Raw genomic sequence first — 24,600 nt, 5'->3', positions numbered from 1 at the left:
AGGTCCTAGTTTGAAGATGCAGGCTGTTGGTGAGGTCCTAGTTGAAGATGCAGGCTGTTGGTGAGGTCCTAGTTTGAAGATGCAGACTGTTGGTGAGGTCCTAGTTTGAAGATGCAGACTGTTGGTGAGGTCCTAAGTTTGAAGATGCAGGCTGTTGGTGAGGTCCTAGTTTGAAGATGCAGGACTGTTGGTGAGGTCCTAGTTTGAAGATGCAGGTTGTTGGTGAGGTCCTAGTTTGAAGATGCAGGCTTTTGGTGAGGTCCTAGTTTAAAGATGCAGGCTTTTGGTGAGGTCCTACTTTGAAGATGTAGGCTGTTGCTGAGGTCCTAGTTTGAAGATGCAGGTTGTTGATGAGGTCCTAATTTGAAGATGCAGGTTGTTGGTGAGGTCCTAGTTTGAAGATGCAGGCTGTTTGTGAGGTCCTAGTTTGAAGATGCAGACTGTTGGTGAGGTCCTAGTTTGAAGATGCAGACTGTTGGTGAGGTCCTAGTTTGAAGATGCAGACTGTTGGTGAGGTCCTAATTTGAAGATGCAGAACTGTTGGTGAGGTTCTAGTTTGAAGATGTAGACTGTTTGTGAGGTCCTAGTTTGAAGATGCAGGCTGTTGGTGAGGTCCTAGTTTGAAGATCCAGGCTGTTGGTGAGGTCCTAGTTTGAAGATGCAGACTGTTGGTGAGGTCCTTGTTTGAAGATCCAGGCTGTTGGCGAGGTCCTAGTTTGAAGGAGGAGACTGTTGGCAAGGTCCTAGTTTGAAGGAGGAGACTGTTGGTGAGGTCCTAGTTTGAAGATTCAGGCTTTTGGCGAGGTCCTAGTTTTAAGATACAGACTGTTTGTGAGGTCCTAGTTTGAAGATGCAAACTGTTTGTGAGGTCCTAGTTTGAAGGAGGAGACTGTTGGTGAGGTCCTATTTTGAAGGAGGAGACTGTTGGTGAGGACCTAGTTTGAAGATGCAGACTGTTGGTGAGGTCCTAGTTTGAAGATGCAGACTGTTGGTGAGGTCCTAGTTTGAAGGAGGAGACTGTTGGTTAGGGCCTAGTTTGAACATGCATTCTTTTTGTGAGGTCCTAGTTTGAAGATGCAGGCTGTTGGGGCGGTCCTAGTTTGAAGATGCAGGCTGTTGATGAGGTCCTAGTTTGAAGATGCAGACGTTTGGTGAGGTCCTAGTTTGAAGGAGGAGACTGTTGGTGAGGTTCTATTTTGAAGGAGGAGACTGTTGGTGAGGTCCTAGTCTGTAGATGCAAACTGTTAGTGAGGTCCTAGTTTGAAGATGCAGACTTTTGGTGAGGTCCTAGTTTGAAGGTGGAGACTGTTGGTGAGGTCCTAGTTTGAAGATGCATGCTTTTTGTGAGGTCCTAGTTTGAAGATGCAGGCTTTTGGGGCGGTCCCAGTTTGAAGATGCAGGCTGTTGGTGAGGTCCTAGTTTGAAGATTCAGGCTGTTGGTGAGGTCCTAGTTTGAAGATGCAGGCTTTTGGGGCGGTCCTAGTTTCAAGATGCCGGCTTTTGGGGCGGTCCTAGTTTGAAGATGCAGGCTGTTGGTTAGGGCCTAGTTTGAAGATGCAGACTGTTGGGGCGGTCCTAGTTTGAAGATGCATGCTTTTTGTGAGGTCCTAGTTTGAAGATGCAGGCTGTTGGGGCGGTCCTAGTTTGAAGATGCAGGCTGTTTGTGAGGTCCTAGTTTGAAGGAGGAGACTGTTGGTGAGGTCCTATTTTGAAGGAGGAGACTGTTGGTGAGGTCCTACTTTGAAGATGCAGACTTTTGGTGAGGTCCTAGTTTGAAGGTTGAGACTGTTGGTGATGTCCTTGTTTGAAGATGCATGCTTTTTGTGAGGTCCTAGTTTGAAGATGCAGGCTTTTGGGGCGGTCCTAGTTTGAAGATGCAGGCTGTTGATGAGGTCCTAGTTTGAAGATGCAGACTGTTGGTGAGTTCCTAGTTTTAAGATTCAGACTGTTGGTGAGGTCCTAGTTTGAAGATGCAGGCTTTTGGGGCGGTTCTAGTTTGAAGATGCAGGCTGTTGGTTAGTGCCTAGTTTGAAGATTCAGGCTGTTGGTTAAGGCCTAGTTTGAAGATGCAGGCTGTTCGTGAGGTCCTAGTTTGAACATCCAGGCTGTTGGTGAGGCCCTTGTTTGAAGATGCAGACTGTTGGTGAGGTCCTTGTTTGAAGATCAAGGCTGTTGGCGAGGTCCTAGTTTGAAGGAGGAGACTGTTGGCGAGGTCCTAGTTTGAAGGAGGAGACTGTTGGTGAGGTCCTAGTTTGAAGATCCAGGCTTTTGGCGAGGTCCTAGTTTTAAGATGCAGACTGTTTGTGAGGTCCTAGTTTTAAGATGCAGACTGTTTGTGAGGTCCTAGTTTGAAGGAGGAGACTGTTGGTGAGGTCCTAGTTTGAAGATGCAGACTGTTGGTGAGGTCCTAGTTTGAAGATGCAGACTGTTGGTGAGGTCCTAGTTTGAAGATGCAGACTTTTGTGAGGTCCTAGTTTGAAGGAGGAGACTGTTGGTGAGGTCCTAGTTTGAACATGCATTCTTTTTGTGAGGTCCTAGTTTGAAGATGCAGGCTGTTGGGGCGGTCCTAGTTTGAAGATGCAGGCTGTTGATGAGGTCCTAGTTTGAAGATGCAGACGTTTGGTGAGCTCCTAGTTTGAAGGAGGAGACTGTTGGTGAGGTCCTATTTTGAAGGAGGAGACTGTTGGTGAGGTCCTAGTCTGAAGATGCAGACTGTTGGTGAGGTCCTAGTTTGAAGATGCAGACTTTTGGTGAGGTCCTAGTTTGAAGGTGGAGACTGTTTGTGAGGTCCTAGTTTGAAGATGCATGCTTTTTGTGAGGTCCTAGTTTGAAGATGCAGGCTTTTGGGGCGGTCCCAGTTTGAAGATGCAGGCAGTTGGTGAGGTCCTAGTTTGAAGATGCAGGCTGTTGGTGAGGTCCTAGTTTGAAGATGCAGGCTTTTGGGGCAGTCCTAGTTTCAAGATGCCGGCTTTTGGGGCGGTCCTAGTTTGAAGATGCAGGCTGTTGGTTAGGGCCTAGTTTGAAGATGCAGACTGTTGGGGCGGTCCTAGTTTGAAGATGCATGCTTTTTGTGAGGTCCTAGTTTGAAGATGCAGGCTGTTGGGGCGGTCCTAGTTTGAAGATGCAGGCTGTTTGTGAGGTCCTAGTTTGAAGGAGGAGACTGTTGGTGAGGTCCTATTTTGAAGGAGGAGACTGTTGGTGAGGTCCTAGTTTGAAGATGCAGACTGTTGGTGAGGTCCTACTTTGAAGATGCAGACTTTTGGTGAGTTCCTAGTTTGAAGGTTGAGACTGTTGGTGATGTCCTAGTTTGAAGATGCAGGCTTTTGGGGCGGTCCTAGTTTGAAGATGCAGGCTGTTGGTTAGGGCCTAGTTTGAAGATTCAGGCTGTTGGTTAGGGCCTAGTTTGAAGATGCAGGCTGTTGGTGAGGTCCTAGTTTGAAGATGCAGGCTGTTGGTGAGGTCCTAGTTTGAAGATGCAGGCTGTTGGTGAGGTCCTAGTTTGAAGATGCAGGCTGTTGGTGAGGTCCTAGTTTTAAGATGCAGATTGTCGTTTAGGTCCTAGTTTGAAGATGTAGGCTTTTCGGGCGGTCCTACTTTGAAGATGCAGGCTGTTGGTTAGGGCCTATTTTGAAGATGCAGGCTGTTGGTTAGGGCCTAGTTTGAAGATGCAGGCTGTTGGTGAGGTCCTAGTTTGAAGGAGACTGTTCCAAAGTTTAGGTGCAGCTGTACAAGAATGCCTGATCTCCTCTCTGCTTTATTCGTCTTCTTGGTGCAGACCGAAGCATCTGGTCATTTGACGTCAGTGTGCCGCGAACCCTATCAGTGATGTAAAAACCATAAAATCAATTCTAACAGACACTGGGAAGCCAAAATGTGAGACTGCTTGCGTGTGCCTCTCCAGAGTCAAGCTAAATACTTAGTACTTGCTCATCTATGTGCATGCTGCTAATTAAACAGTGCTTTCCTTTCAACTGTCCTGTTTTCATTGTTCACATACCCCAATTTCTCTGTTTGCTAGTCGAAGTGCCTCTGACCATACAAAAGAAGGCCTGTCTACCTCAGGAATGTAAAGCACAACTATTCAAAATAAATATTACTACTGAGTTTTTTTTGGTAGCTTTTCCAAAATCACAATAAACCACAAAATGCTCAGAATTACATTTTTAAATGCATGTAAAGAAAACAACCTACTACTAGTAAAGGTGTAGGCTTTAACCAGGGTTAACTATCTTATCTTTGAATAAATGAGCTTATCTTTCATTAAAACATTACTCCTATCATAAGCAGGTATGCAGATCTCATCACATAAAGTCTAATTCCTTGGCCACTGTCCCAGGGATGTTGGAGGGCTCCTTTGGTATTCTTAAAGTTTCTCCATTATGACCTTCTGCTTTTTTTTGCCTCTTACAACATTGCCATCATTCTCCCCAGTTCACTTCCAGGTCAAGCTTTTCCTTACATGCTGTCAAATTTAAGATAAAAAGATGTTATGTTTAGGTCAGTTTTGCCACTGTAAAGGTTTCTGCTGTCTCTCTGAACAGCAAAACCTTTTCAAAGGTGCACTCAAAACTAACCTAATAATGGCCTTTCTATTTAAAAGTGTGACAGTCATCATGTGAAATCTACAAAAGAATTATGATTAGCAGAGATGTGTCTTCACTAACTTTTTTTAAAGGAACGATTTGAATCTTAGGGTGAGCTGAGAGTTATGCATGAGAAGTTACAGCATTCTCATCTCTGCCATTTGGTATGGTGCTACAAACATATAAATGTGAATTTATTGTAGCACACACTTTCTCCTACAGAGGGCAGAAGATGCTCATAAAAGAAAAGCACTTTAGCAACAGACCCATGAACCTTTCTCAAAGTATTGAACAACCAGTGTTGGGAAGGTTATTTTTAAAATGTATTCCATTACAGATTACAGATTACAGGCCCCAAAATACGTTACTCAATGAGAGTCACGTATTCTGAATACTTTGGATTACTTAATATATTATCATGCTGTTTACAGCTACATGAATGTACTATTGCTGAGTGATTTATTACTATTACTGAAGGTTACTCACCATACCAACACCAACTGGATGTTTAAATCTTAATATAAATGAGTAACAGTAGGTGGACATTGTGAGATTCTTACTCTGAATCTGAATAAGTATGCGGGACCACTTTGTGCGGTAAGACCAACTCTTTACTCACTGTATTACCATCTCCCGGCATGCATTGCCAGTGTGTAACACATAATTACACAATCAAACAATGAACACATACTGCCCATACAACAAATGTACCAGAGACAATTATGAATACACCACAGACATTAGGTAAGGCTGCACTTTCTGCAGTGATCTCGTATAGAAAACTATTTCGCACGTATATAAAACAGGTCTGCAGCTCCGAACCGTAGTAAAGGGACCTCTGGCTAATACGTCGGTTTGTGTTGGGCTTGTAGCTGAAAAATAGCTTTACTTTGTTGTCTGGGTCAACTTTGCTAGTGAGAGACAGAGAGAGGCGTTGAAAGGCTGCTGCAACGCAATTTATTGTTTGGGCGCAGGTGTGAGAGACTTGTCCTTCAAAGAGCTACTTGTTACTTTCTAACTTGACCGACAGCAGTTGTACAGATTTTATTTGTAGAAACTGTGAGTAATTGTCACGATTTCTCAACAGGAATAGGACAGGAGTTTTGGTTTGTATCTTGACTGGGACATTTGTAGGACAGCTGGCAGGCAGCTGAGTAAAAGGTGGGTCAGGTGGAGCAGTGACGCTTTGAGTAGAGTAACTGGTATTGGCCGTTAAACTGTTAAACTAAACAGGAAGCCAAGAACACAAAACAATTAAACTGTCTTTGGGTAGGCAAAACCATAATGGCTACAATCTTGCAGAGAGTAGCGGCACCAGGTAATCAATAAGTTAATGCAGAACAGGCGTGAGGGAGCAGGAAAGTCACATAACTCTACCTGAGAATGAGACACAGACAAAGACTATGGAACAAGGGAAGGAAAAGAAGAAAGATCACTAGTCATGCCAGGACAATGGGAGTCATGACCAAAGGTTTTTTAAAAGGAATGCATGGAGACAAAGAGAATTAGTTGCAACCAAAGTAGACTCATTCATTCGCTGAAGATGAGCTTACTATCAAGTGATTAATACATCACTGTTCACTGAGACAGAAAAACAGCTCCATCCATGTTCAATTTCTAAATAAAGAATCAGTGAAGGAGGACATCGAATTGAGGCCAAAATATTTTCAAGATCAGAGACAAGACTGAACTCTGACTTATACCAACATTTCACAGTAAATGATGGGAAAATTCCTCGATGAAACCTAGCTAGAGATTACTGACAGAAGTAAAAGCTGTACATAAGGAGACTTTTATCACAGTGGATCCAACCCAGAGAGAAACAGGAGGTTTGGATCAACACGTCTGTGTGTTTTGTGCCCTGCAGCCTGTCGATTCGCTGACCAAGAAGAAGCCGTATTATGTTTTTCAAAAACATGCTCCACGCTCTAGTTTGCATATATATGAAGAGTGATTCCTGCAGCAGAATAATGAATTTAAATGAACCTAAAAGCTTTGAAGAACCATTTAAAAACCACGTTGGTATTTCCAACATGTTCAAGCTCATGTTTTCTGCACAAAGATTCTTTAGGGCATTAAACTAAGGCTTGTAGGAGTTAGTATAGGTGATTATGACATGTCAACTAGCTACCCCAAACCCTAAATAATAAGAGGGTGGCTGGAACGAGTAAAACATTTCTCACATTTGCAGCAGTATCTGCAAATTCCATGCACAGTTACTTGTTGCTCTACACATGTTCCCACGAGTTATTGTGTGTGTTTGATACGGGACGTTTTTAGGCGGTGGCCTGTATTATTCGCTTGCTCCCCTGTGGTGGTCGAGGTTGCCCTGTCAGGATGTCTTTTTGGTTTCGTTGTTCATATTTGACTGTTATTGCCACTGCCTTCATTAAACATACTGCCACATACTGACTGACTCTCCTGTCGGTGGCGCTGTCACTTGGTGTTCGCTCACTCTGTGGTATAGTATCGCTTCCTGTTCCTGCTCAAACACAGTGGTGTTTCTGAGTAGCTTATTTGCTTAGCAGTTTAATTAACAACTTTTAAATACATTCTTTTTTCACAGTATAATCTTCACGTGCTTCATCCGAAGCACACTTTCTCTGTACTCACTACCTAATTTATAGCCAAAGTATTCACTCACTGTATCTGTACTGTTTCGCTAGCTTAGCTCGTAGCCGACCCGTTAGCACCATGGCTACTTCACCTGTCCCTTCTGCACTTTCTTGCTCATTGTGTCAGATGTTTAGTTACTCCTCGGCCTCCTTTAGCAGTAATGATATCTGTAACAAATGTAGCATATTTGCAGCTCTGGAGGCCAGGATTACTGATCTGGAGACTCGGCTTTGCACCCTGCTCTCACCCTTAGCTAGCCAGGCCCCTGTAGCTGGTGCAGCCGAAGATAGCGTAGGCCCCGCTAGCTGTTCCCCGGCAGACCCCAAGCAGCTGGGGAAAGATGGCTGGGTAACGGTGAGGAGGAAGCGTAGTCCTAAACAGAAGCCCCAGGTACACCACCAACCCGTTCATGTGTCTAACCGTTTTTCCCCACTCGGTGACACACCCGCTGGGGGTCAAACTCTGGTAATTGGTGATTCTGTTCTCAGACATGTGAAGCTAGAGACACCGGCAACCATAGTCAATTGTCTTCCAGGGGCCAGAGCAGGCGACATTGAAGGAAATTTAAAACTGCTGGCTAAGGGTAAACGTAAATTCAATAAAATCATAATTCACGTCGGCAGTAATGACACCCGGTTACGCCAATCGGAGGTCACTAAAATCAATATTGAATCGGTGTGCAACTTTGCCAAAACAATGTCGGACTCTGTAGTTTTCTCTAGTCCCCTCCCCAATCAGACCAGGAGTGACATGTTTAGCCGCATGTTCTCCTTAAATTGCTGGCTGTCTGAGTGGTGTCCCAGAAATGATGTGGGCTTCATAGATAATTGGCAAACCTTCTGGAGGAAACCTGGTCTTGTTAGGAGAGACGGCATCCATCCCACTTTGGATGGAGCAGCTCTCATTTCTAGAAATATGGACAAATTTATTAAACCCCTCAAAACATGACTATCCAGAGTTGGGACCAGGAAGCAGAGTTGCAGTCTTACACGCCTCTCTGCAGCTTCTCTCCTCCTGCTACCCCCCCAAAAACCCATCTCCATAGAGACTGTGTCTGCTTCCAAAAAGACAAAAAACAAACTAAAAACCAGCAACAAACAACTTAAACATTTACAAAGAAAGAACAATACAGTATCCACATCTGAACCAAAGAGTAAAACAGTGAAATGTGGATTATTAAATATTAGGTCTCTCTCCTCCAAGTCTCTGTTAGTACATGACTTAATAATTGATCAACAAATTGATTTACTCTGCCTTACAGAAACCTGGTTGCAGCAGGATGATTATGTTAGTTTAAATGAATCAACACCCCCGAGTCATTCTAACTACCAGAAATCTCGAAGCACAGGTCGAGGGGGCGGTGTGGCAGCAATTTTTCACACCAGTCTATTAATTAATGAAAGACCAAGACAGACTTTTAATTCATTTGAAAGCCTGATGCTTAGCCTCGTCCACCCCAGCTGTGAAACTCAGAAACCAGTCTTACTTGTTATCATCTATCGTCCACCTGGGCCTTACACAGAGTTTCTGTCTGATTTCTCAGACTTTATATCTAATTTAGTTCTGAGCTCAGATAAAATAATTATTGTGGGTGATTTTAACATCCATGTTGATGCTAAAAATGACAGCCTCAACATGGCATTTAATCTGTTGTTAGACTCAATTGGTTTCTCTCAAAATGTAAAAGAACCCACTCACCACTTTAATCACACTCTAGATCTTGTTTTAACATATGGCATAGAAACTGAACATTTAACAGTGTTTCCTGAAAACCCTCTCCTGTCTGATCATTTCTTGATAACATTTACATTTACAATAATTGATTACGCAGCAGTGGAGAGTGGACTTTATCAAAGTAGATGTCTTTCTGAAAGCGCTGTAACTAAGTTTAAGAATATAATCCAGCCACTGTTATCATCGTCAATGCCCTGTCCCAACACAGAGCAGAGCAGCTATCTGAACGCTACCCCAACAGAGGTCGATTATCTTGTTAATAATTTCACCTCCTCACTACGTACGACTCTGGATACTGTAGCTCCTGTGAAAACTAAGGTCTCTAATCAGAAGTACCTGACCCCGTGGTATAATTCTCAAACACGTACCCTAAAGCAGATGACTCGTAATCTGGAGAGGAAATGGCGTGTCACAAATTTAGAGGATCATCATTTATGCTGGAGAAATAGTTTGTTGCTTTATAAGAAAGCCCTCCGCAAAGCCAGAACAGCTTACTACTCATCACTGATTGAAGAAAATAAGAACAACCCCAGGTTTCTCTTCAGCACTGTAGCCAGGCTGACAAAAAGTCAGAGCTCTTTTGAGCCAACCATCCCTTTAACGTTAACTAGTGATGACTTCATGAACTTCTTCACAAATAAAATTTTTATCATTAGAGAAAAAATTACCAATAATCATCCCACAGATGTAATATTATCTACAGCTACTCTTAGTTTCATTGATGTTAAGTTAGACTCTTTTTCTCCAATTGATCTTTCTGAGTTAACTTCAATAATTACTTCCTCCAAACCATCAACGTGTCTTTTAGACCCCATTCCTACAAAACTGCTCAAAGAAGTCCTGCCATTGATTAATTCTTCGATCTTATATATGATCAACCTATCTCTAATAATCGGCTATGTACCACAGGCCTTCAAGGTGGCTGCAGTTAAACCTTTACTCAAAAAGCCATCTCTAGACCCAGCAGTCTTAGCTAATTATAGGCCAATCTCCAACCTTCCTTTCATATCAAAAATCCTTGAAAGAGTAGTTGTCAAACAGCTAACAGATCATCTGCAGAGGAATGGTTTATTTGAAGAGTTTCAGTCAGGTTTCAGAGTTCATCACAGCACAGAAACAGCTTTAGTGAAGGTTACAAATGATCTTCTTATGGCCTCTGACAGTGGACTCATCTCTGTGCTTGTCCTTCTTGACCTTAGTGCAGCATTCGATACTGTTGACCATAATATCCTATTAGAGCGATTAGAACATGCTGTAGGTATTACAGGTATTGCACTGCAGTGGTTTGTATCATATCTATCTAATAGACTCCAATTTGTGCATGTAAATGGAGAGTCCTCTTCACACACTGAGGTTAATTATGGAGTTCACAGGGTTCAGTGCTAGGACCAATTCTGTTTACATTATACATGCTTCCCCTAGGCAGCATCATTAGAAGACATAGCATACATTTTCACTGCTATGCAGATGACACCCAGCTCTATCTGTCCATGAAGCCAGATAACACACACCAATTAGTTAAACTGCAGGAATGTCTTAAAGACATAAAGACTTGGATGGCCACTAACTTTCTGCTTCTTAACTCAGATAAAACTGAGGTCATTGTACTCGGTGCTGAAAAGCTTAGAAATATGGTATCTAACCAGATTCTTACTCTGGATGGCATTACCTTGGCCTCCAGTAACACTGTGAGGAACCTTGGAGTCATTTTTGACCAAGATATGTCCTTCAACGCACATATTAAACAAATATGTAAGACTGCGTTCTTCCATTTGCGCAACATCTCTAAAATTAGAAATATCCTGTCTCAGAGTGACGCTGAAAAACTAGTTCATGCATTTATTACTTCCAGGCTGGACTACTGCAATTCATTATTATCAGGATGTCCAAAAAACTCACTGAAAAGCCTTCAGTTAATCCAAAATGCTGCAGCAAGAGTACTGACAGGGACTACAAAGAGAGAGCATATTTCTCCTGTTTTGGCTTCCCTTCATTGGCTTCCTGTTAAATCCAGAATTGAATTCAAAATCCTGCTCCTCACATACAAGGTCTTAAATAATCAGGCCCCATCTTATCTTAATGACCTTGTAGTACCATATCACCCTATTAGAGCACTTCGCTCTCGCTCTGCAGGCCTACTTGTTGTTCCTAGAGTATTTAAAAGTAGAATGGGAGGGAGAGCCTTCAGTTTTCAGGCCCCTCTTCTGTGGAACCAGCTTCCAGTTTGGATTCGGGAGACAGACACTATCTCTACTTTTAAGATTAGGCTTAAAACTTTCCTTTTTGCTAAAGCATATAGTTAGGGCTGGACCAGGTGACCCTGAATCCTCCCTTAGTTATGCTGCAATAGATGTAGGCTGCCGGGGGATTCCCATGATGCATTGAGTTTTTCCTTTCCAGTCACCTTTCTCACTCAGTATGTGTTAACAGACCTCTCTGTATTGAATCGTATCTGTTATTAATCTCTGTCTCTCTTCCACAGCATGTCTTTTATCCTGTCTTCCTTCTCTCACCCCAACCGGTCGCAGCAGATGGCCGCCCCTCCCTGAGCCTGGTTCTGCCGGAGGTTTCTTCCTGTTAAAAGGGAGTTTTTCCTTCCACTGTCGCCAAAGTGCTTGCTCATAGGGGGTCATATGATTGTTGGGCTTTTCTCTGTATCTATGAAGCGCCTTGAGGCGACATTTGTTGTGATTTGGCGCTATATAAATAAAATTGAATTGAATTGAATTGAATTAAACTGCAATTAAAACTACTTTCTGCGCAGTGAGGCAACACAAATACTATCTCTGGATAAAAATATTGTTTACACCCTTTGCAGTAGGAAATAATAATAATATACTTTAGTACAGAAAACATATGACATATGCTTTATTTTTGATCTTTTATGAGAGTCAGGACAAAGGGTGTGTACAAATTATGACGGCAACAGGAGGGTTAATATTGTGAAGGATTGATTTGGCCACTTTGGCAGCCCCCTACCATTAATGCCTCCACGTTTTCCATCATATGAGCATTTATTTCATCTCTGAATGTGATCAAATTCTGGGTAGTTCTCCTCCTCACTGTCTTTTATAATTACAAATTGAATCCTGATTCCCTCACCTGATTACTGAAACTATATTAAACATTCAGACTGAAACTCAGTTGGTGTAGCGCCATGACAACACCATCCAACAGCGGTGTGATGAAGAACAGCATCGATCTGTCACATCACAACTGCTACTTTTTATGTTCTCCTTCAGGGAACCACAGAGTTGCTCTGAGCAGAGTGTCAATGAATAAAAGATGCTTTGTTCTCGTGAACCTCAGGATCTAGTGGCACAGTGTTATCCCCCCTATTCCCTCACACACACACACACACACACACACACACACTCCCTCCCTCAGACATGCCATGGCCTCAAGACAGGCATCATCATCTTCAGTTCCTCATGAATAAGCTAAAAGCCCTCAGGTTGAAAACAGGTACAAAAATCAGCTCTCCTGCATTTAATTTATAATTCAGGACAGATTTTACATTTATTTTTTAAAAGTGATCATAACTTCGAAGACAAAACCTCCTCTAGCTGGAACAAAGTCTGTTGTTCAGATCAAAGGCAACACTTCCGTCAATAATTCACAGGACATGAAACAGAAGGAGGAAGAGGAGGAGGAGGAGAGGGGTTTGCACACAAAGGAGAAACAAAACGAAACTGATTGATAAATCGGGTCACGTGAGAGAAGCTGCTGGTTACACTGAAAAAAAGGGATTGGCCAGCTCTTGGATTTATGTAAGCATCTTGCGTGTATTTAACACAATTGCCTCATGGTTTAAAGTTAAGTGTAACTATATAGTGTAGAAACTACATGATATGCAGAGCGGGTAGATTAAATTGTTCATATCATGTTCGAGTGAAGTCAGTGATATAGCGATGTTAAATCTCGCGACACTGCACGGGATTTCAGTCTTGCACGCTTTGGCTCGTGGTTTGAGGAAGGCGTCCATCTCAGTCAAGTCGAGCAGCCGCCTCTACTTTTTTTGGTTTACCGAGAGAAGTAAATTGGGTGGTTGTTACATTAAAAAAGTCTACCTCGTAATTTGAACACAATAATTTCATGTTTCTATGTTGAACATAATTAAATCACGTAGGATCTGTACGAAATTCAACAACTTAATTTGTTCTTGTTGAGATGACCTGATACAATCTAGTAAGAGCGGTTAGTTGCTGAACTCATGAAATTAACAAGATCACATGAGATTTCAAACTGCAGGAAAATCACTGGAGTTATAAGAGGCAGATCACTACACACACATGTATGCTGTTGCTTTTTAGTGTGGTTTAACCTGTCAAGGACAAAAACACACAGAAAATTCTGCATCAAGCCTTGAAATCATAGCTTTCCTACTTCTGTCAACCCTGGATTGGTGACATGGTGGTTAGTGCTGTTGTCTCACAGTCAGAAAGTCCTGGGTTCAAATCCACCATATGGCTAATTGGCACTGGCTTCTCTCTGGGTATTCTGGTGTCCTCCCACAGTTAAAAGTCATGCAGTTATTAGTGCAAGGTTCTGTGGTCCTTCTAAATTAGTGTGAATGTGAGTGCAAATGGTTGTCTGTCTGTATGGACTGGCGAGCTGTCCAGGGTGAACTCTGCCTCTTACCCTATCACATCTGGCCCCAGCAACCTCGATAATAATTAGAGGATGGATGGAGGGAAAGTTGTTGTGACTCCACTGGAGTTTTATGTAAACCAGACTCTAGACTTTGTTGAACATTATTTGATATGAAGACTACATTATGTATTTAAGTGACCAAGTAGTATTTGGGTAAAAGTTACTGAATAGTGTTGGAATAAAGTGAGAAATCAAAATATTCCAAGAGCTCATCTTAATTATGTTTCAATCATCACAAAATGCACAGGTCTATTGAATATGAATAAGCTGTGTTGGTTTAATTCAGTTGTTTAAGTCGCTGCCAAAGCAAAACATTTGTTTTCAACTAAAGTTGAATTAAGCAAATCCAACATGTTCTTTTTTTCAGTCCGAATGTCCAAACGTCCTTCCCACGTAGACCTGCTTATTTTCACCTCTGTTCAGTTACTCTGCTTCTTCTTCTCGTTCTCTATCAGTTCCTGTGTCAGTCCATGAATGAAGTGCATGGAAGTACGTATCCGTATCCACGGTTTCATCAGTTTTGATCAGCTTTTAGCCAAAACCACAGACCCAAACCATGACAGAGCCACCACTGTAGACCTTGTTGAACCTCTCTCCTGACCTCCTCTATTGATGAGAGTTTGAACCAAGAAGTTCATCACTCTAAAAGACCTGTTGACACTTCTATTCATTCATGTTCTTGTGTACATGTCAGACTTTTCCCTGTTTTCCTTGCTTAAGAAAGAGCCCCCGTCCACTGAGATCATTTTGATTTTCGATGAACAGTAAATGGACCAATCTTAGATCTTGTGTCAGGTCTTTGCTATAGTTTTTAATCCCTGCCACTTCTCTGTTTGTCCCCCAATGGTGCAGGACACAGCATGGGGAGACACTGCATGCCAGGTTTCTGGCTAATAGTTACTTGGGAATCACCTTGTTGGGGCAACACTATTACATCCTCCTGAGAATGGAGGGAATGAAAGCATTTTTCAGTTTAACTTTTTTGTGATTTGTGTCCACTACAAAGGACTTGAATGAATAGGCTGGGTCTCAGGAGGATATGCCTATAAACTGTGTTATCATTGACTTTTTTCATAGATTCAACTAAAGATATGGGAACAAGTTATCTGTTTTTGCAAGAGGCTGTTTGTAACAAAGTGCCTAAAGATACAGTCTAAAATTAGAAAGCCAGTTTCCAAAGAGGATCTTTGTAAGACCTTCAGAAAGCCTGGAGAACTTCTACTCAAGACCACTTTAAAATATTACAAGAATGTCTGGCTCCTTGGAAACAAAATATGAGATGTGGCTCACTGTCACCCAAACACCGTGATGTTAGCAGCTAAAGACGAAGAGAAATAAGCACCGAGGCACTTTTGTTGGTCTGACATGGTCTGACCTCATGGCTGAGGTTAATCGCTGCTACAAATAGAAGATGTTTCTCTCCTAAAATAAGCTTCAGAAAACCAGGATATCCAGTTTCTTTTTTTCTTTTTTTTTTCTTTTTTTGTGTCCCGTTTGGATCTTTAGCATCAGAATTGTTGTCTTAAGGCCAAGAAAGATGCCAAGCGGATTTATTTTACCAAGTGGATCATCATGGCCTCGCCATATTGGTCCATTTGATTGACCTTTATTATAATTATGTATTTATTTTATTTTCGGTTGCTATAAACGGGACAGACATGACTGGGGGATAGGACAGGGAGAAAGAATGAAAGAAAGAGAGGGAGAGAAAGAAAACCAGAGGAGGGGAGAGATGGTGAGAAAGGGGGGAAGAAAGAAAGAAAAACAAACAAAACATCTGGATCACCTGTATGGAGAAAAAAAAAAACAGAAGAGAAAGCAAACAAAAAAAAAGGGCAACATAATAAAAACAGCACCATCACAATAAACTAGCTAACAATAGATAACAGTAGATACTAAATATTAAACACTATTGTGCAGCACGCAAGATAGACAGCGCACAATGTGCTTTGAGGCAGCAGCCAAGAAAGGTGTAGTCCAGGTCTGTGAACACCTGTGTGTACAGCTGTGTGTACAGCTGTGTGCACTGTGTGCACACCTGTGTGCACACCTGTGTGGACACCTGTGTGGATCAGCACGCTTGTATTCCAAAGGTTTCTCCATGTAACAATCTGCTAGGGAGTGTGGGGAGCCATAGCCCCGTCTCCCAGGGCATGAAGAAGGCATGGAGGAGATCCAGGCCCCAGACATCCAGAGGCCCCAGAGTACGAGGACCCGAGGAGGACCACCAAAAGGGGGGGAACTGTGCCACCCTCCTGGGAAGAGCTGAGTAGAGCCCCAAACGAGAGGTCACCCAGCAGCTATGGAGCAGAGGCCAGAGGGGGCTGCAGTGGCATGCCCGCGGGCTCTGCCGGCAGCCAGCTGTGCCAGAGAGGACCGAGCTCCAGGCCCAGAGGCCAGAGGCCTGAGGGCACCCCATCCCCCGGAAGGGGCCCAGCCGGTCCCGCCAATCGGCCACCAGGAGTGAGCCGGAACATACATGAGCGCCCAGCCCCAGACGACAAGAACCACCAACACACCAACGTCTGAGGGCATCAGCCACCGGCAGGGAGTGTGGTGAGGGGAGATAGGCCTCCGTACTTTGGAGGGCCTGAGATGTTCCCAGAGAGGTCGAGTCTAAGACCCAACCTGACATATAGACACAGACGAACAGGCGCACGCGGACACAAACGTGCATTCCCACCCCCATATACACAACCAAATACTCGGCACTCACCCAACGTGTAGACAGACACAAATAGACACTGCACAGACAGTTGCACTCCCCAAACATACTCTATATCCCAGGTCCAGGTACCCCCGCCCCCAGAGGGGCAAGCCGCACCTACACCCAGGAGATGTAACCCTTCTCTCTGGGGTGGAGGCGAGCGGACCAGGATATCCAGTTTCAACACTTAGAGCATCATCACAAAAGTCAACATCTGTATGTATTATTAACAGAGCAGAAATCTGCCTTTCATCAATAATTCAGAGTGCTGTTAGGATGACTTTTTTCCTGACTGAGGTCTAAAGTTTCTCCATCTATTCATCTGTAAAGTGGGCGGAGGACATGGGTCAAAGCAGGCTGGCCCGGCCTTTCAGCGCCTTCAGCTGTTGAGTTTCCTGCGAGTTACTCTTCTGTGGGCAGCACCCGGAGCTGCTTGGAGATTGAGTAGTAGAATAATGACATTTACATTTGCAACTCACACCTCAAAGTATTTCAGGTATTTTTAAACATAACTTTTCAATCAATATCAATATCAATGACAAACTATAATGTGCAATTTGTCTCCAGCTAACTAAAGGTAGCGATACTCGACACTGACATTTCAGAGCTGCATTGAGCTTCTGAAGCATTCAGAACGTGTGTGCTTCAGTCACATCACTGGACTGTGGATAATTGGGTTTTAGTATCTGTCCCCCCAGTTTTGACAGGTGGTTTACCTGCTGCTTCTAATCAGACGATGAATTTAGCCTGGGCCTGTAATTACAGCGTTCATGATTTTAATACTACCTCTGCTAATTATCACAAGCAGACACATGCACGTGTATTCATTAAAAACAAACAAACAAAAAAGATCAGTCGTTATTGTTTTTGCATTGTGAAGACCAGAACAGGTTAGCCACTCACTTAAACACCGAGATCCAAAGTGTGATTAAATAAATGATTACTGCTGGGTGAGCTCCACTGAGTCATATCAACAGAGAGAGAGCCACACTGCACATTCACTCACGTATCTCTGCAGTAAACACCTGCTTTCAGTGATAAAACAGACATTTTCAGTTTGAGGTAGAACATTTCTAACCTTGGATCTATTTGTAAGTGACAGAAGCAGATCAAACCTTATTGATGTGATTATTAAAAGGTTCCTGACTGGCTCACTGTGTCTCAAAGACTCACTCAAAGACTCTCTCTGACCAACTACAAACATTTCTGTTTTGTTTCTGTTCATTTGTACAAGGTTTCAAGGACAACATCATCAATGCAGCTCATTAGTTTGTTAACATAGACGAGACCACCACAGAAAAGTCATCTGTATCTACAGCTGAAACTCTGAATCACTGTTGGTCTTTAGGTCATAGATGACTGCAGTGAGTTTCTGTGCGTCTGTGATCAGTCAGTCTGTTTGTGTTAGTCATAAAGTCTGTAAGTTGAGTGGTATTCATTCTGTTGTTTGTAGACAATTTTGTTAAATATGTTGCTGAGAAATGAAAGATTACAAATTGCTCTATAATCATTAATTACCAATGGATCAAAGTGTTTTCTTCAGTGTGGTTACAGCACATTTAAGAGAAATGGGGAACAAATTAACCTTTTCACTCTTTCTCCAGGGTGTTTTTGGTGAACTGTGTACATAAATAGTTTGGAGAGGATCAAACTATTTTGATCCAAACCAAACCAGTTGGATTGGATCAACTGGTCCCCAAATGCAATTGACACCCCTTTCTCAACGAGAAGTTTGGGCTCGGGTGAGCCTGAGTGCTGAAGATATCTACCTATTGGGAACCATGGTAACAGGGTTCTGGCTGATCGGAGCTGGCTCAGCTGAACTATGGAAACGCACACACATACATATACTGATACTGATAAGCACTCACTGACGCATCACCCTCCCTACCCCGGATCCAACGCCACCTCCAACGCTTACCTCCCCTCTGATGTGGACATCGGGTCAGTTGGAGGCGCAGTCGAAAGATTGCAGCGGTCCCAGATCAGATGTACACACTGGAACTCTTTCCCATGTTGCTGTCTGTGTTTATTGTGCTATGGTGTGTTGATACCTGTGCATTCCTGTATTATCCTTCTGTGTTGCACATTTTGATGTTTTTTCCTCGCTACCAGCCTGACCTGTCTCCCCAATGTGATGTTTGTATTGTATGTACGGTCGGCAAGGTCTGTCATCTCGGTTGTGGGCAAAAGACCTGCAACTGACAAATAAAGGCTATCTCATCATCATCTCATCAATATGGTCAGTAATTTTAGACCAGACTTTACATCAGAAAACCTGTCCACACTTCATCACATGACAACAATACTACCACCCAAGGCTGGCGGAGAGTGACCGAGCTAAGATCCTGTGGGACTTCCAGATTCAGACGGACAAAATGGTGGTGGCTAACCAACCGGACATAGTGGTGGTAGACAAACAGAAGAAGACGGCCGTAGTGATACCGAATGTCAGCAACATCAGGAAGAAGGAACATAAGAAGCTACAGAAGTACCAAGAACTCAGAGAAGATGTGGAGGGTGAAGGTAACAGTATCAGAGCACTCGGTGCGGTGACCCCCAATCTAGGCGAGTGGCTCCAGCAGATCCCGGGAACAACATCTGAGACCTCTGTCAAGAAAAGCACAGTCCTAGGAACAGCTAAGATACTGTAGACCCTCAAGCTCCCAGGCCTTTGGTCGAGGACCCGAGCTTGAAGGAGAGACCGCCCACAGGGGCGAGCGGGGAATTCATTCTGTTGTTTGTATGCAGTGTATACGTTTAAATATGTGTATCTACCGTTGTTACGGTTTAGAGGACTCAAGCGCAGAACTCTGGGCTCAGATGCACACGAGAAAGATTTATTTACAATTCACCAGGTGTATATACAAGAAGGTGTGTGTGTGTGGGGGGGGCTATGTACAGCTGAGTGAGGAAAAGAGGCTCCAGGAAAGTCCAGGGGAAAAGCACGAATTCTTCAGATAATCCACACACACGATCACAGGTTCTCACTCCAACACTCGCCACTTGGGAATCACACGGAGGGAAAATCCAGGGAGCTTTGCAGACAGGGAGACGGGGTTAAGTACAACGCACAAAAGAAACACACTTGACTTGACTTGCTGTAGCTTGGCTTCACCAACACGTGGTAGACAACGATCCAGCGACGAACAGCAGTCACCTCCTGGCTTAAATGCTGATCGTCTTAATGAGACCCAGGTGTCTCGCCTCCCGAGGGCGTGGGCCGGGGCGTGGGCCGAGGGTCGAGGGCGTGAACCCACAGTGAGTTCCGCCCCTGCGAGAGAGAAGAGGGGAGAGACAGATAGAAAATGCTGATCAGCGTGCAGCTGATCCGCCTGGCCGTAACAACCGTGCCAGCATTGACATGTCACTTCTTGGTATTTGCTTTGATGAATGAACAAATGAAAATATGCACCAATGATCAACAGTTATTATAACTGTGGGAGGGGTATTGCAGTTGCAGCTTACAGACAGCTGAGAGCAACAATTTAGCTTAGATAGACGGTGACGTCAGCAGAGACGTCCTTGACCTCTCCAGCACAGCAAAATAAAAACAGGACCAGAAATGTTGTCCAGCTTTATGTGGGCTGATCTCAGAGAGGGTCCTCTTTACAATGGCTGGAGCCAGACATACAGTGTGTGTGTGTGTGGGGGGGTCTTCTGTACCAGTGTGTTGTGTTTCCTCACTGAGGCTGTCAAGCAATGTGACATCAAAGATCTGAGGTACGGGTTTATAGTTTGTGAGAGTTTAGATGCCACCCCAGGCAGATTGTGGTGTTACTGAAATGATCAGATATGTTCTTACTGTACTATCATTTTACTGCACTGGATACACTAGACCGGTTGGTTCTGGCTGGCTAGTCCTGCAGCGTGCATGCAGAGACCTGAGAACCTGCCAGCCATATGCATTTGGTACTGTGCTGTGACAGCCTCAGTATATTCCTCAGTGACTGTGTGGTCATTGTAGGTGGCTGCATATCTGAAGCTGCCGGTCTGTAGTGCTGAACCAGTCCTTCAGAGCGTAGGAGGGCCCCTCTGACCACGCTCGTGTCTGATTTTGTGTCTGATGACTCTCGCTGTGGGTCTGTATGTGGGTCTCAGCATCATGGTGATGTGATCAGAGAGACCAGGGCAGGGGATCCAGCCTTGTAAGATCCCTTACAGGCTGTGTACACCAAGCCCAGTAGGCCACTTCCTCTTGTTGGAAAGTCAACATGTTGGTGCTGATTGGGCAATAAAAACCTTTGTGTGAATGAAGTCTCCTGCTCTTCCTACTAGGCTACTACTAGGGCATTCTACTAGGGCATCAGTTACTGACTGACTCGCGTCTGTCACTGATGTTGGCAGTGGGAGGGCTGTAAACAACAACAAGATTAACAGATGTAAATTCCCTAGGCAGGCAGAAGGGTTGGCACTTGTGACTAAGAAAACCCATCACAAGTCTTACCTTCTTCTATGAAGATGTAGTCAGCAGGATGGTTTGTCAGCCCAGCGAGCTAAATGGCAGAGTCTAGGGTGTTGTTGAAGCAGGATTCAATCAAAATAAAAACACAACGTCCCTTACATCATGCTGTGTGGATCTTAGCAGCTGTCTGGTCTGACATCATGAGTTTGGACCTGTTTCTGGGTCCAAACTCTGCTTCAGGTGCCAAAATCCAACGATCACTGCAGCATCACTGAAAGTTAAAAACGGTCTAAATTCTTTCATCTTTAATAAAATCATCAGCGTTGCTGCTTTACCAGGTGTAACTATGAAGTTTAACATCCAGGATCCATGAAAACAGAATTTATTACATTTAACAGAGTTAGAAGTTAGCAGGAACTTAGCAGGAACTTAGCAGGAACTTAGCAGGAACTTAGCAGGAACTTAGCAGGAACTTAGCTCGCTAGCTTCCACCTAAACATGATATAGCATGTTCTGACTGAGAGATTTCTGATAAAATTCAAACGTACAGCTCTGTTATCACTTCCAACATAAATGAAGACAGAAAACTAAACAGCAGTGACGTTTGTAGGGTTACTGAAGTTGGGCTAGCTGGTATATAATGATGTGCTACGTGGTAGTGAGCTACACAGCCATGTCAGCATAATATAAACACAGTGAAGCTGGAGGATGAACGCTAAGGTTTTTCCACTCGAAGTTAATGTGAGGGTTCCCGATGGTCAGGGACAAATGCAGTCGCATGGCAGGATGCTGTAAACGGACCAAACTTCAGTCAGGAGAACAACTGAGATAATCCATCCACAATACGAGGTTAGTCATTCATATACTGCTGGATGGGCTGGAGTTACATCGTAAGGGTTTAAAAACTGAGCTTTAAAATGAACATCGATGATAAAAACCGAGAGAGGCCAACAGTGATCACCAGTGTTGGGACTAACGCGTTACCTTAACTATGTTATTATTGTGGTAACGAGCACTATTCTGCCCTCACTAGGGTGTGAAGCTGGTTTCTAGCTTGGCAGATAGCTAACAGGTCCACAATAAACATCCAGGAGTCAGCGGATACGTTTTAGATGTTTACTGTTGAAGCACTGTAAAACTGGTACAGAAACAAAAATAAAATATTACATTTCTGCTGTAATTGCATTTTCTTTACAACATCAAACATTAAGTCATGCACTACAATGTATATAACACATAAACACAAACTTATCCAAACCCTTTCACTGATTATTAGGCCCACGCATTTAGCGATTAGCTTAATGCTAACATTACATAGGAAATCCCATAGACGGGCTAACGTGTTAGCATCGCGGCCGTTTTTCCTCACAAAAGAAAGTTTTCTACACAAACCTCTAAACTGCTACATAAAACTAACGTTGGAAAGCTTACAAAACAAATAGCAACTACTTACAGGCATGTGCTCTCTCAGGCTCAGCAAGAAAAAGTGAACAAAAAGTGGAACAGACGACAGTTTGTCTAACGGACTGTTTTTCACTGGTGCGGTACTACGGCAAGTCTGCTGGTACAAAAAACACACACCCAAATTATCATGCCTGCCTTAAAGGGGCAGCACAAGCACGGTAACTAGTTATTATGCCAAAATCAGGAACGCGTTAACTGTTACTGGGATTTAGATTAGGCTCATTATTCGTTACTTCGTGTGGTGGCATCGCGGAGCTTCCACAGATTCAGTAACATTAGCAAGTGGTGGAGGCAGCAGGTGGATGAGGGAAAGTGGAGGCAGGAGGAGCAGAGCGGCCGCCGGTCCGAGTGTGAACTGAACTTCAGGTAAGAAGTTATGACCTGCAGTCTATCTGGGTCAGATATAAACCAAGTTTAGGTGGAGTTTATCTTCGTTATTCTGACTATTTCGTACTGCTACTAGCTAGCATGACGGAGTTTCTACACATCTGGGTGGGTGCTATGATGTTACTGATGTTGAACTTTATTTTGTTCATAAGGTTAGTTAGTAGAGTTTCCAACCGTCCTGTAAAAAACTGAATCGTCTCGTATTCAGAGAAAATATTACGAGTTTCCTATTGAGGTGAAAAGGAACAGTTTGTCTCGGACTTCAGCTACAATGAAAAAGACACGAAGCTGGATTTATTCTGTGTCTTTGCTGCACAGCTGCCTCTTCTTCTCTCATTCTCCCCCCTCCCTCTCCTGTTTCTACTTCAATCATGAAACTCATCAATGATCAGCTGATCGGCTTTTCTCTCTTGTTTGTTTATCGCCCACTTTGCGCTAAACAACAGCAGCACGTTTAAGCTTGATCAGCTGTTAGAATTGATTTAATATTAATTTCTAGTATCAGCTGATGTTTGCTGGAGCCACAGCTGTAAAGCTGCTGGTCATGATGGTTTGGATATGTGGTGAGAGGGAAACATGCAGATGAAACCAGGAGATGTCCTTACTGAATCATCAGAGCTGTGATGGAGAAACAGGTTTACCTTTTAGGTGACATGAATGAGTTGAAGTTATGAACTGTTTCTGAGAGACAAATAACACCAGGATCCTTTTCTAAGCAGCTGACAGCTGGTAACTGTGCAGGGGCGGGTCTAGCAAAGCGTTGCCAGGGGGGCCAGGTAGGGCATTAACAGGGAGAGGGGGGCACAAAGAAATACTTTTCTTTCTTATTCTCATTTAAAATGTCTCGCTTTTATTAAATAATTATCTGAATCTTACAACAAACGATTGATAGATTGATACATATATGCCATCAAAACAGTGAACATCACTGTCACAACAGCGTTTGTTTTCATTCACAGGCTTTATGATTTTTCCTATAATGGCAGCCAGTCTCTTGTCAAAATGCCCGGGACGATTTTTTTTCCCTGTCCAGCTCTGTATGCAGCTCATCTGCAGTCTGGTGTTACCTACATCTTCCTATTCAGAAGGCAGAATTTCAGAGTTCTGAGTACAATCAAAGTACCACGACTGCAGTTTTTGTGTTGGATGTAAAAAGCGCACATGACGCTGTGACGTAGGCTAGAATCATGGCGGCAGTCAACGACGGTCCAGGCGTGGGATTTCTCTCGTGGAAATGTGCACATTATATTTTCCTTTCTATTGGTAGGTGGCACAGAGCACTGTGGCAGGTAAGCAAGCTAGAAGACCGGTAGTCTGGCTGGTATCCAGTTACAGAAGCAACACATTAACAAGAGAATTCAGAGTAAAACCAAAGTTACTTTCCCTAGTAACTAGTTACTTTGAAAGTAACGAGTAACTTGAAGTAACTGAGTTACTTTTGATAGAAGTAACTAGTAATGTAACTAAGTTACTATTTTAAAGTAACTTACCCAACACTGGTGATCACTGACTGTTTTTAGAGGCTTGTTCAGATTAAATAGAAAGCATTAAAACATGTTAAAAACACAACAGCCTCAATAAATGCAGAGTAGTTTGGACCCAGAAGCCAGATTCATACGTCATCACTTAAAGACTGGATTGTGATCTATTTGGTTGTCTGTGAGTGTGCATTGGCCAGAATAAGGGATGTTACTGGGTCCTGTTTGGGCAAACAGTTAGCCAATCCGCCGCTTTCTCTCACACCACTTCTGGCCCCTTCTATCTAGGTGAGATATGTTGGTGTAAAGACCTGGTGGAGAAGTCTCAGGCCCCAGTGCACCTCTATATTCTGAGAATCCTGAAAAATGGACCTGGAGAAGGAGCTGCTGACCGTCTTCTACCGCTGCTCCATTGAAAGTGTGCTGACATATTGCATCGGTGTGTGGTTCTCCAGCTGCACCACAGCACACAGAAAGGCACTCCAGAGGGTCATCAATATGGCCCAAAAAATCATTGGACATCCTCTTCCCTCCCTGAAGGACCTGTACAGCACTCGCTGTCTCAAGATGGCA

The 24,600-nt window shown here is 43.5% G+C and overlaps 1 protein-coding gene and 2 long non-coding RNA genes across 3 annotated transcripts in view; 2 read left to right on the top strand and 1 right to left on the bottom strand.

The window, feature by feature from the left end:
• LOC146496756 (uncharacterized) overlaps window positions 1-24,600 on the top strand; it is a 496,205-nt gene that overhangs the window by 220,341 nt on the left and 251,264 nt on the right. The gene's annotated exons all lie outside the window — the stretch shown is intronic.
• The window catches only part of LOC146496757 (uncharacterized), a 358,433-nt gene that overhangs the window by 144,858 nt on the left and 188,975 nt on the right, over window positions 1-24,600 (top strand). The gene's annotated exons all lie outside the window — the stretch shown is intronic.
• Window positions 7,135-23,515, bottom strand: LOC146496763 (uncharacterized). Its single transcript, XR_014871255.1, has 3 exons — window positions 22,152-23,515; window positions 20,741-20,969; window positions 7,135-19,567 (listed from the first exon to the last, which is right to left on the bottom strand). It is a non-coding gene; the product is annotated as an uncharacterized LOC146496763 (long non-coding RNA).

This window comes from Neolamprologus multifasciatus, chromosome 19 (genome assembly GCF_963576455.1).
Source record: "Neolamprologus multifasciatus chromosome 19, fNeoMul1.2, whole genome shotgun sequence".
Classification (NCBI taxonomy): Eukaryota; Metazoa; Chordata; class Actinopteri; order Cichliformes; family Cichlidae; genus Neolamprologus; species Neolamprologus multifasciatus.
Note: the sequence above shows the minus strand (reverse complement) of the source record. Positions and strands in the feature narration are given on the sequence as shown.